The sequence below is a fragment of the Nasonia vitripennis genome (genome assembly GCF_009193385.2).
Source record: "Nasonia vitripennis strain AsymCx chromosome 1 unlocalized genomic scaffold, Nvit_psr_1.1 chr1_random0005, whole genome shotgun sequence".
NCBI lineage: Eukaryota > Metazoa > Arthropoda > Insecta > Hymenoptera > Pteromalidae > Nasonia > Nasonia vitripennis.
In genome coordinates this window covers 3,565,801-3,578,794 of record NW_022279591.1, presented here as the reverse complement: position 1 = coordinate 3,578,794, position 12,994 = coordinate 3,565,801, and the positions used below count along the sequence as shown (strand labels likewise).

The following is a 12,994-nucleotide window of genomic DNA, read 5'->3' as shown; positions in this document are numbered from 1 at the left end:
AAAATAATCATCATCCCAGAATGATTCACTAGTTCCTGTGAATCTTTACATAATTGCTTATTTTAGTGTTTTAATATAGTGTAGATTATCCTGTAGTGCAACATTTATCAGGAGTAATTTAGTCTGCTTTATCAGCTAGAATAATGCTATTGCGAAAAAAGTAATCTTTTATAAACAAATAAATTGTCAACATTATATAAAATTCAAGATTATATTTTGCTGCAGCAGATTAATAAAAGTATTCGAATGAAACTGAGTGTGAGCAGTTTTATATATATTATACAATTGACGAATCTGATAATGGTGATTATAATATCAACTTGCCATGCACGAATAATGATAAAAAAATTTGAAAAACCTTTTAATGATGGAACCAATTTCAATACAAGTGGTTATCCGGTTTACCGATAACGAAATGACGGTCAAAGAATAATGTTGAAAATTAAAAACAAGAAAATATACGTAGAAATTAGATCTATTGTTCCATATAATCTATATTTATTATTTAATTTTAACTATCGCATTACAACGTTAAAGTGTGCTCAACTGTACAGTGCGTCAAATATTTATTTAAATATTGTTTTAAAAGCCATGATTGCGCATTTTATTAAATGAGTAACATTGATGTGTATTCTAGTTTTGATAACGACTGTATACACGGAAAAAAAGATTATAATTAAGCAATATATTAATACCTGATTTGTAAGTACTCCTGAAGCAATGTATCGATTACTAGAATATCGAATGCATGAATTATTGTACGTTATAGATAGATAAGCAGTACATCTTATGATTGAACAATATGTTTTTCACCATACGTGCATGAAAAAGGCCAGTTTCCATGCATGTAGAATGAATGAAAAATCGAGGTTTTCCTTGCAGCGGGAAAAAATACTCCCTTGGGAGGCAAAAATTGTTCCTCCCGAAGAAGTAAATTTTTCTGGAAAAAATTACACCCTTAGGAGGAAAAAGTCTTTTCCTTTCACCATAGTAGTTTTTTCCTCACTCTGCAGCCTATCTGATGGACCTATATAAGTATTTACAACATTTTCGAAATTTTTAAGATTTTCAGAATTTTCAAAAATTCTAAAATTTGAAAAGTAATCGAAATTATTAAAATTTTCAAAATAACCAAAATTTACGAAATTTTGAAAATTTTTGAAATTTTGAAAATTTTCAATATACTATTGTTTTACTTTGAAAATTCCTCGAATTTTCAATTCCTTTTATATGCATGATAAGTGGCCTATTCGTGCACTTATCATAAAAAGTACGGTGTGCAACAAGGGGAAAGTGGCTTTTTCAGGCTCGGGTGATGTTTTGAGCACTCGTGTCCAGAAGTAGACTAAACGTTCAGAATACTCTGCACGTTGAGTTTATGCAAAAAATTTTCTCTTGTTTATAAGTGTCGTCCCCTCATGCGCAAAAAATGGATAAATAGCGTCAAATATTGCCTCCTGTTCTCCTTCTGCTGTGACCTCTAGAGGCGGCCACATCAGTAAATCCTATTATTTTGAATATTAAATTTATCTAGAATATACTTCTATAGTTATTCACACAAATTTATTGCAGTATCAGAAGTAAACTAGAGATTCAGAATACTGTGCAAGTTGAGATTATAAAAGAATTTTCTCTGGTTTATAAGTGTAGTCTGCGCATGCGCCAAAAAAGGGATAACTATCGCGAAATATTGTTTCCTGTGTTCATTCTGCTGTGACCACTAGAAGCGGTCACATATGTAAATCCTATTATTTTGAATATTAAATTTATCTGGAATATACTTTTATAGTTATTCACACAAATTTATTGCAGTATCGGAAGCATAATAAATGTTCAGAATACTGTGCAAGTTGAGTTTATAAAAGAATTTTCTCTGGTTTATAAGTGTCGTGTGCGCATGCGCCAAAAAAAGGGATAACAATCGTGAAATATTGATTCCTGTGCTCATTCTGCTGTGACCACTAGAAGCGGTCACATATGTAAATCCTATTATTTTGAATATTAAATTTATCTGGAATATACTTTTATAGTTATTCACACAAATTTATTGCAGTATCGGAAGCATAATAACTGTTCGTAATACTGCGTACGTTGAGTATATAAAACCATTTTCTCTTGTTTATAAGTGTCGTCTGCGCATGCGCGAAAAAATGGATAAATAGCGTGAAATATTGCTTCCTGTGCTCATTCTGCTGTGACCTCTAGAGGCGGCCACATCGGTAAATCCTATTATTTTGAATATTAAATTTATCTAGAATATACTTCTATAGTTATTCACACAAATTTATTACAGTATCAGAAGCATAATAAATGTTCGGAATACTGCGTACGTTGAGTATATAAAACCATTTTCTCTTGTTTATAAGTGTCGTCTGCGCATGCGCGAAAAAATGGATAAATAGCGTGAAATATTGCTTCCTGTGCTCATTCTGCTGTGACCTCTAGAGGCGGCCACATCGGTAAATCCTATTATTTTGAATATTAAAGGCTATAGCCGGGTTACTATGGTGAAATGGCCCCCTTGGAAAATGTATATATGTTATATACCATTCGATGGGGGATAAAAAAAAACTCCCATAGCCAAATTTTTAGCTCTCTGCCTAGTGCGCATGCGCAGTAACGTCGATAAACGTGTTTTTTTGATTTTATTTTTTTCTGAAGTCCCTATAGGATAAAAATTTTTTTAAAAATTCACATTGGTGTATTTTTATGTCATGAATAACTGCAATTTTTTTGGGATTACATAACCTCAAATATCGGATCTAAAAAAATTACAAACATTTTTTTTTACAACATTTTTTTTATATACTCAACGTACGCAGTATTCTGAACATTAATTATGCTTCTGATACTGTATTAAATTTGTGTGAATAAATATAAAAGAATATTCCAGATAAATTTAATATTTAAAATAATTGGGTTTACAGATTTGACCGCTTCCAGAGGTCAATTCAGAATGAGCGCAGGAACCAATATTACATACTCTTCATACATTTTCTTCTTGCATGCGCAGACGACACTTAGAAACCAGAGAAAATTTTTTTATAAACTCAACTTGCACAGTATTCTGAACATTTATTATGCTTCTGATACTGCAATAAATTTGTGTGAATAACTATAGAAGTATATTCCAGATAAATTTAATATTCTAAATAATAGGATTTACCGATGTGGCCGCCTCTAGAGGTCACAGCAGAAGGAGAACAGGAGGCAATATTTGACGCTATTTATCCATTTTTTGCGCATGAGGGGACGACACTTATAAACCAGAGAAAATTCTTTTATAAACTCAACTTGCACAGTATTCTGAATCTCTAGTTTACTTCTGATACTGCAATAAATTTGTGTGAATAACTATAGAAGTATATTCTAGATAAATTTAATATTCAAAATAATAGGATTTACCCATGTGGCCGCCTCTAGAGGTCACAGCAGAATGAGCACAGGAAGCAATATTTCACGCTATTTATCCATTTTTCGCGCATGCGCAGACGCACTTATAAACAAGAGAAAATTTTTTTATATACTCAACGTACGCCGTATTCCGAACATTTCTTATGCTTCTGATACTGTAATAAATTTGTGTGAATAACTATAAAAGTATATTCCAGATAAATTTAATACATAAAATAATACGATTTACCGATGTGGTCGCCTCTAGAGGTCACAGCAGAATGAGCACAGGAAGCAATATTTCACGCTATGTATCCATTTTTCGCGCATGCGCAGACGAAACTTATAAACAAGAGAACATTTTTTTTATATACTCAACGTACGCAGTATTCTGAACATTAATTATGCTTCTGATACTGTATTAAATTTGTGTGAATAAATATAAAAGAATATTCCAGATAAATTTAATATTTAAAATAATTGGGTTTACAGATTTGACCGCTTCCAGAGGTCAATTCAGAATGAACGCAGGAACCAATATTTCACCCTAGTTATCCCTTTTTTGGCGCATGCACAGACGAAACTTATAAACAAGAGAACATTTTTTTTATATACTCAACGTACGCAGTATTCTGAACATTAATTATGCTTCTGATACTGTATTAAAGGCTATAGCCGGGTTACTATGGTGAAATGGCCCCCTTGGAAAATGTATATATGTTATATACCATTCGATGGGGGATAAAAAAAACTCCCATAGCCAAATTTTTAGCTCTCTGCCTAGTGCGCATGCGCAGTAACGTCGATAAACGTGTTTTTTTGATTTTATTTTTTTCTGAAGTCCCTGTAGGATAAAAATTTTTTTAAAAATTCACATTGGTGTATTTTTATGTCATGAATAACTGCAATTTTTTTGGGATTACATAACCTCAAATATCGGATCTAAAAAAATTATTAAAGTTTTCAATCGATATTTTGACCCCCTTGTTTTTGAGGTGCAACTTTTTAAGTAGACTTTTTTTGTATACAAGAACATATTTTTACAAAAAAACAAATTGAATATAATAATTTCATAGGTTTGTTGATTTTATAAAATCACTAGGTGCAAGCACTTCAATACAGTTTTTATGACAAAAAAAAATTATTTGCTTAAAAAACTTATAAATGAAATACAACTTATTTCACTTTTACTAGGCAATATTATTTTTTTACTTTTCATGTAAAGCTACTGAGAAAACTGGATTATACAAGAACTTAGATTATAATATTTTTGTAATATTTATTATTCATTCTAGTTTTTAATTTAAAAAAAGGCAAACAATTTTTTTAGATTTTGAAAAACTAACTTACAGCATTTTTAAATGTATTGTAAAATATTTATATTTTATTATTTCAGAAGTGATCTTCTTGTCTAATGGTTAAATAAATATGGCATCTAATAGTAATGAAGAGTCAGATAACATCAGGAAACGCGATGATCGAAGATGTGCCATGTGTAATATTTATATTAGAAAATCAATTGGTCGAGAAAAGGAAATCGAATCTGAAGTTGAAATCGAATATGCTAAACAATTATCAAATAAAGATATTTACATCCATGATGTAATTTGTGATTCATGTAGAAAGCGATTAGCCAAATACATATCAAGCTCTAAACCTAAAAAGGTTAATGTTCCAGCAACTGCTTCGTCTCAAGATTCAAATGTTTCTGAATCATTTTCTCAGCTAACTGTCACTTCATCATCTCAGGAAAGTACACAATCATCTGTATACACAATAAAGGAACAAAAAGTACGAGCAACCACGGAATTACTTATTCAAAGGACGATTGCGACACATAAATATTGCTTTGTTTGTGGGTACCAAAAACAGACTAATAATATATTAGTTCCTTTAGAGGCCCGAATTCAAGTTTATAGTAAAATGAATGTTTTTATTCCACATGGCAATAGATGCTGTTGCACACATTTAATTAAAAAAAGATTTTATGAAGATGAACTAAATAAAATTAATATTTTTTCCACTACAAGTACGGTATATATTGATGAATTACTACAATTTTTGAGTCAGTTATCAATGAAAGCAGACGAAACTTTATTAGATACAGTAGCTGAATTTTCCATGCCTAAAAAAAAATTGAAAGTTTTTACGGGATTAACGTGGGAAAATATTAATTATCTTAAAGATCAACTCACTTCTCTGAAGAATTCCTGTGTAAGGACAGCGACACAAGCCATTGTCGTATTTTTATTCAAAATGCGCTCTGGGAATTCTAACTCGCTCATCTCTACAATATTTGACATTGAAAGCGAACAACAAGTATCTCGTTTTTGTCAATCAGTATTATTATCTTTCGAAAAAGATTTACTACCAAAACACTTTGGATTAGAAAATGTAGACAGAAATGAATTGATTGAAAATCAAACTTCTAATATGGCAAAGAAATTACATCCTGGTAAACAACTTATTTTGATTGCTGATGGTACTTATATAAGGCATGAAAAAAGCTCTAATAACGAGTACCAAAGAAAATCTTATTCAGGCCAAAAAAAAGTTCCTCTGACTAAACCATTTACTATATGTACTACTAATGGTTATGTTGTTGACCAGTTAGGTCCATATCTTGCAAATAAAAATGATGCTACAACACTGATTGAAATATTGGAAGAGAAGCAGAATATTTTACAGAAACTTCTTCGCCAAGGGGACATTTTTATACTGGATAGAGGTTTCAGGGACATTAAACAAAAATTAGAAAATATGGGTTATATTGTTTTGATGCCTGCACTCAAAGGTTCAAAATCTCAACTTTCTACGCAAGAATCAAATGAAACAAGATTCACGACAAAACTGCGATGGGTTGTTGCAGCAGTGCACGGAGTTCAAAAGAAAAAATATAGGTTATTAGATCACAAACTTGATAATACAATGGTGAAAAATACTGGATCTTATTGTAAAATTTCTTGCTACTTAAATAACTTGTTTGGCAAACGCCTAGATTCTGATGAAGACATGCAAGATGAAATATTTAGTGCTATGCAATCTAGAAAAAATGTTGAAAATACATTAGCAGTTTTAGTAGCAGACAAAAGATGGAGTCGTCGGAAACTACCATTTAAAATAATAACTTCGGATGATTTACCAGACTTTCCTGAATTAACAATAAAAGATTTGAAAATTCTGTTTACAGGAACATATCAGCTTAAACAGACAATATCTTACTTAGCGGAAATGCTTGACGCAGATAATAATTTGAAGATTGGATATTCAAAAGAGACTAACAATATTCTCAAACTTGAAGTTCAATCCAGGCATATTAACAGAAAACAATACAAATGTTTCGTTGAGTATAAACCAAATGGTATTGGTTATTCTAGCATCTTAAGACACTGTTGTGATTGTGCTAACGGTAACCGTACTATAGGATGTTGTGCGCATATTGCTGCCATAATCTATTATCTTTCACATGGAAGATATTTATCAAAAATCATACGACCAGCTGAAATTCTGTCTAAAATGTTTCTTAATGATCAAATTGAAGTGTGTATTGATGAAGATAGTGACAATGATGAGTGAATCATTTTTTCTATTGTGAACATTCGTTATTTTTAAAAAGCTACGTGTATACGTTCCATAATTTATTTTAAATAGCCTATGAAGATAATAAATTATACTTTGTACGAATTGAACATACTTAACTTCAATTCCTTTTTACCTGATAATTATTACTGTCAATAGATTTTGAATAATCAATTAAGTAGAGGCAGATAAGCCAAATATGGCCTTTTTAAGACCACAAGACGCCAAAAGTACCCTCAAACGATCGATTTCAAGGCTATGTTTAGCTAAAAACAGGCTTTTTTGCGTGAAAACCCTTGCATTATGACATTTTTAGGTTAGTTTTGGGTTACATGGTACCAAAAATGGCCTTTTTCGGCGTTAAATCACTCAAATGAGGGCATTTTTAGGTTAAAGAGAAAAGCAGACACTGACAGCGGCGATATTCTTTTTATATATAGAGAGAAACCCTTTATTACCTCAAATTCTGATAAGACCATCATTGAAAACGTAAGATAATATAAAAAATACGGCTTGGAGCGAACAAAATATTTCATTTGATTATGTTTTCATGGGAAGATATGCAAAACTACTCAAAAGGAGTCACTTTAGTAACTAAATTGTAACATAACCAGCTAAAAACGTGAAAAAATGGCAAAAAAATCAGTTTTTGGCTCAAATCGAGTTGTGCCACCATTTTTAAGGAAAAAACGTTAGTGCCATCGTAAAGAACGGGAAAAAGTACACAAAAAAAGTCTACTTAAAAAGTTGCACCTCAAAAACAAGGGGGTCAAAATATCGATTGAAAACTTTAATAATTTTTTTAGATCCGATATTTGAGGTTATGTAATCCCAAAAAAATTGCAGTTATTCATGACATAAAAATACACCAATGTGAATTTTTAAAAAAATTTTTATCCTACAGGGACTTCAGAAAAAAATAAAATCAAAAAAACACGTTTATCGACGTTACTGCGCATGCGCACTAGGCAGAGAGCTAAAAATTTGGCTATGGGAGTTTTTTTTATCCCCCATCGAATGGTATATAACATATATACATTTTCCAAGGGGGCCATTTCACCATAGTAACCCGGCTATAGCCTTTAATACAGTATCAGAAGCATAATTAATGTTCAGAATACTGCGTACGTTGAGTATATAAAAAGAATGTTCTCTTGTTTATAAGTTTCGTCTGTGCATGCGCCAAAAAAGGGATAACTAGGGTGAAATATTGGTTCCTGCGCTCATTCTGAATTGACCTCTGGAAGCGGTCAAATCTGTAAACCCAATTATTTTAAATATTAAATTTATCTGGAATATTCTTTTATATTTATTCACACAAATTTAATACAGTATCAGAAGCATAATTAATGTTCAGAATACTGCGTACGTTGAGTATATAAAAAAAATGTTCTCTTGTTTATAAGTTTCGTCTGCGCATGCGCGAAAAATGGATACATAGCGTGAAATATTGCTTCCTGTGCTCATTCTGCTGTGACCTCTAGAGGCGACCACATCGGTAAATCGTATTATTTTATGTATTAAATTTATCTGGAATATACTTTTATAGTTATTCACACAAATTTATTACAGTATCAGAAGCATAAGAAATGTTCGGAATACGGCGTACGTTGAGTATATAAAAAAATTTTCTCTTGTTTATAAGTGCGTCTGCGCATGCGCGAAAAATGGATAAATAGCGTGAAATATTGCTTCCTGTGCTCATTCTGCTGTGACCTCTAGAGGCGACCACATCGGTAAATCGTATTATTTTATGTATTAAATTTATCTGGAATATACTTTTATAGTTATTCACACAAATTTATTACAGTATCAGAAGCATAAGAAATGTTCGGAATACGGCGTACGTTGGGTATATAAAAAAATTTTCTCTTGTTTATAAGTGATTGTGATTGATAAATAGCGTCAAATATTGCCTCCTGTGCTCATTCTGCTGTGACCTCTAGAAGCGGTCACATATAAATCCTATTATTTTGAATATTAGTGTCGTCCCCTCATGCGCAAAAAATGGATAAATAGCGTCAAATATTGCCTCCTGTGCTCATTCTGATGTGACCTCTAGAAGCGGTCACATATAAATCCTGTTATTTAGAATATTAAATTTATCTGGAATATACTTTTATAGTTATTCACACAAATTTAATGCAGGATCAGAAGCATAATAAATGTTCGGAATACTGCGTACGTTGGGTATATAAAAAAATTTTCTCTTGTTTATAAGTTTCGTCTGTGCATGCGCCAAAAAAGGGATAACTAGGGTGAAATATTGGTTCCAGCGCTCACTCTGAATTGACCTCTGGAAGCGGTCAAATCTGTAAACCCAATTATTTTAAATATTAAATTTATCTGGAATATTCTTTTATATTTATTCACACAAATTTAATACAGTATCAGAAGCATAATTAATGTTCAGAATACTGCGTACGTTGAGTATATAAAAAAAATGTTCTCTTGTTTATAAGTTTCGTCTGCGCATGCGCGAAAAATGGATAAATAGCGTGAAATATTGCTTCCTGTGCTCATTCTGCTGTGACCTCTAGAGGCGACCACATCGGTAAATCGTATTATTTTATGTATTAAATTTATCTGGAATATACTTTTATAGTTATTCACACAAATTTATTACAGTATCAGAAGCATAAGAAATGTTCGGAATACGGCGTACGTTGAGTATATAAAAAAATTTTCTCTTGTTTATAAGTGCGTCTGCGCATGCGCGAAAAATGGATAAATAGCGTGAAATATTGCTTCCTGTGCTCATTCTGCAGTGATCTCTAGAGGCGGCCACATCGGTAAATCCTATTATTTTGAATATTAAATTTATCTGGAATATACTTTTATAGTTATTCACACAAATTTAATGCAGGATCAGAAGCATAATAAATGTTCAGAATACTGCGTACGTTGGGTATATAAAAAAATTTTCTCTTGTTTATAAGTGATTGTGATTGATAAATAGCGTCAAATATTGCCTCCTGTGCTCATTCTGCTGTGACCTCTAGAAGCGGTCACATATAAATCCTATTATTTTGAATATTAGTGTCGTCCCCTCATGCGCAAAAAATGGATAAATAGCGTCAAATATTGCCTCCTGTGCTCATTCTGATGTGACCTCTAGAAGCGGTCACATATAAATCCTGTTATTTAGAATATTAAATTTATCTGGAATATACTTTTATAGTTATTCACACAAATTTAATGCAGGATCAGAAGCATAATAAATGTTCGGTATACTGCGTACGTTGGATATATAAAAAAATTTTCTCTTGTTTATAAGTGACTGTGATTGATAAATAGCGTCAAATATTGCCTCCTGTGCTCATTCTGCTGTGACCTCTAGAAGCGGTCACATATAAATCCTATTATTTTGAATATTAGTGTCGTCCCCTCATGCGCAAAAAATGGATAAATAGCGTCAAATATTGCCTCCTGTGCTCATTCTGATGTGACCTCTAGAAGCGGTCACATATAAATCCTGTTATTTAGAATATTAAATTTATCTAGAAGATACTTTTATAGTTATTCACACAAATTTATTACAGTATCAGAAGCATAATAAATGTTCGGAATACTGCGTACGCTGAGTATATAAAAAAATTTTCTCTTGTTTATAAGTGCGTCTGCGCATGCGCGAAAAATGGATAAATAGCGTGAAATATTGCTTCCTGTGCTCATTCTGCTGTGACCTCTAGAGGCGACCACATCGGTAAATCGTATTATTTTATGTATTAAATTTATCTGGAATATACTTTTATAGTTATTCACACAAATTTATTACAGTATCAGAAGCATAAGAAATGTTCGGAATACGGCGTACGTTGAGTATATAAAAAAATTTTCTCTTGTTTATAAGTGCGTCTGCGCATGCGCGAAAAATGGATAAATAGCGTGAAATATTGCTTCCTGTGCTCATGCTGCTGTGACCTCTAGAGGCGGCCACATGGGTAAATCCTATTATTTTGAATATTAAATTTATCTAGAATATACTTCTATAGTTATTCACACAAATTTATTGCAGTATCAGAAGTAAACTAGAGATTCAGAATACTGTGCAAGTTGAGTTTATAAAAGAATTTTCTCTGGTTTATAAGTGTCGTCCCCTCATGCGCAAAAAATGGATAAATAGCGTCAAATATTGCCTCCTGTTCTCCTTCTGCTGTGACCTCTAGAGGCGGCCACATCGGTAAATCCTATTATTTAGAATATTAAATTTATCTGGAATATACTTCTATAGTTATTCACACAAATTTATTGCAGTATCAGAAGCATAATAAATGTTCAGAATACTGTGCAAGTTGAGTTTATAAAAAAATTTTCTCTGGTTTCTAAGTGTCGTCTGCGCATGCAAGAAGAAAATGTATGAAGAGTATGTAATATTGGTTCCTGCGCTCATTCTGAATTGACCTCTGGAAGCGGTCAAATCTGTAAACCCAATTATTTTAAATATTAAATTTATCTGGAATATTCTTTTATATTTATTCACACAAATTTAATACAGTATCAGAAGCATAATTAATGTTCAGAATACTGCGTACGTTGAGTATATAAAAAAAATGTTCTCTTGTTTATAAGTTTCGTCTGTGCATGCGCCAAAAAAGGGATAACTAGGGTGAAATATTGGTTCCTGCGCTCATTCTGCTCTGACCTCTAAAAGCGACCACATCGGTAAATCGTATTATTTTATGTATTAAATTTATCTGGAATATACTTTTATAGTTATTCACACAAATTTATTACAGTATCAGAAGCATAATAAATGTTCGGAATACTGCGTACGTTGAGTATATAAAAAAATTTTCTCTTGTTTATAAGTGCGTCTGCGCATGCGCGAAAAATGGATAAATAGCGTGAAATATTGCTTCCTGTGCTCATTCTGCTGTGACCTCTAGAGGCGACCACATCGGTAAATCGTATTATTTTATGTATTAAATTTATCTGGAATATACGTTTATAGTTATTCACACAAATTTATTACAGTATCAGAAGCATAAGAAATGTTCGGAATACGGCGTACGTTGAGTATATAAAAAAATTTTCTCTTGTTTATAAGTGTCGTCCCCTGATGCGCGAAAAAATAGATAAATAGCGTGAAATATTGCTTCCTGTGCTCATTCTGCAGTGATTTCTAGAGGCGGCCACATCGGTAAATCCTATTATTTTGAATATTAAATTTATCTGGAATATACTTCTATAGTTATTCACACAAATTTATTGCAGTATCAGAAGTAAACTAGACATTCAGAATACTGTGCAAGTTGAGTTTATAAAAGAATTTTCTCTGGTTTATAAGTGTCGTCCCCTCACGCGCAAAAAATGGATAAATAGCGTCAAATATTGCCTCCTGTTCTCCTTCTGCTGTGACCTCTAGAGGCGGCCACATCGGTAAATCCTATTATTTAGAATATTAAATTTATCTGGAATATACTTCTATAGTTATTCACACAAATTTATTGCAGTATCAGAAGCATAATAAATGTTCAGAATACTGTGCAAGTTGTTTATAAAAAAATTTTCTCTGGTTTCTAAGTGTCGTCTGCGCATGCAAGAAGAAAATGTATGAAGAGTATGTAATATTGGTTCCTACGCTCATTCTGAATTGACCTCTGGAAGCGGTCAAATCTGTAAACCCAATTATTTTAAATATTAAATTTATCTGGAATATTCTTTTATATTTATTCACACAAATTTAATACAGTATCAGAAGCATAATTAATGTTCAGAATACTGCGTACGTTGAGTATATAAAAAAAATGTTCTCTTGTTTATAAGTTTCGTCTGTGCATGCGCCAAAAAAGGGATAACTAGGGTGAAATATTGGTTCCTGCGCTCATTCTGCTCTGACCTCTAAAAGCGACCACATCGGTAAATCGTATTATTTTATGTATTAAATTTATCTGGAATATACTTTTATAGTTATTCACACAAATTTATTACAGTATCAGAAGCATAATAAATGTTCGGAATACTGCGTACGTTGAGTATATAAAAAAATTTTCTCTTGTTTATAAGTGCGTCTGCGCAT

The 12,994-nt window shown here is 32.0% G+C and overlaps 1 protein-coding gene and 2 long non-coding RNA genes across 11 annotated transcripts in view; 1 reads left to right on the top strand and 2 right to left on the bottom strand.

Annotated features, from left to right (window-relative positions):
• Atg9 (autophagy-related protein 9) overlaps positions 1-12,994 on the bottom strand; it is a 230,902-nt gene that overhangs the window by 43,437 nt on the left and 174,471 nt on the right.
• On the bottom strand, positions 2,897-3,632 carry LOC116415842. Its single transcript, XR_004226397.1, has 3 exons — positions 3,406-3,632; positions 3,167-3,331; positions 2,897-3,092 (listed from the first exon to the last, which is right to left on the bottom strand). It is a non-coding gene; the product is annotated as an uncharacterized LOC116415842 (long non-coding RNA).
• On the top strand, positions 9,929-11,849 carry LOC116415847. The gene is made up of 3 exons (XR_004226402.2): positions 9,929-10,916; positions 10,991-11,155; positions 11,230-11,849. It is a non-coding gene; the product is annotated as an uncharacterized LOC116415847 (long non-coding RNA).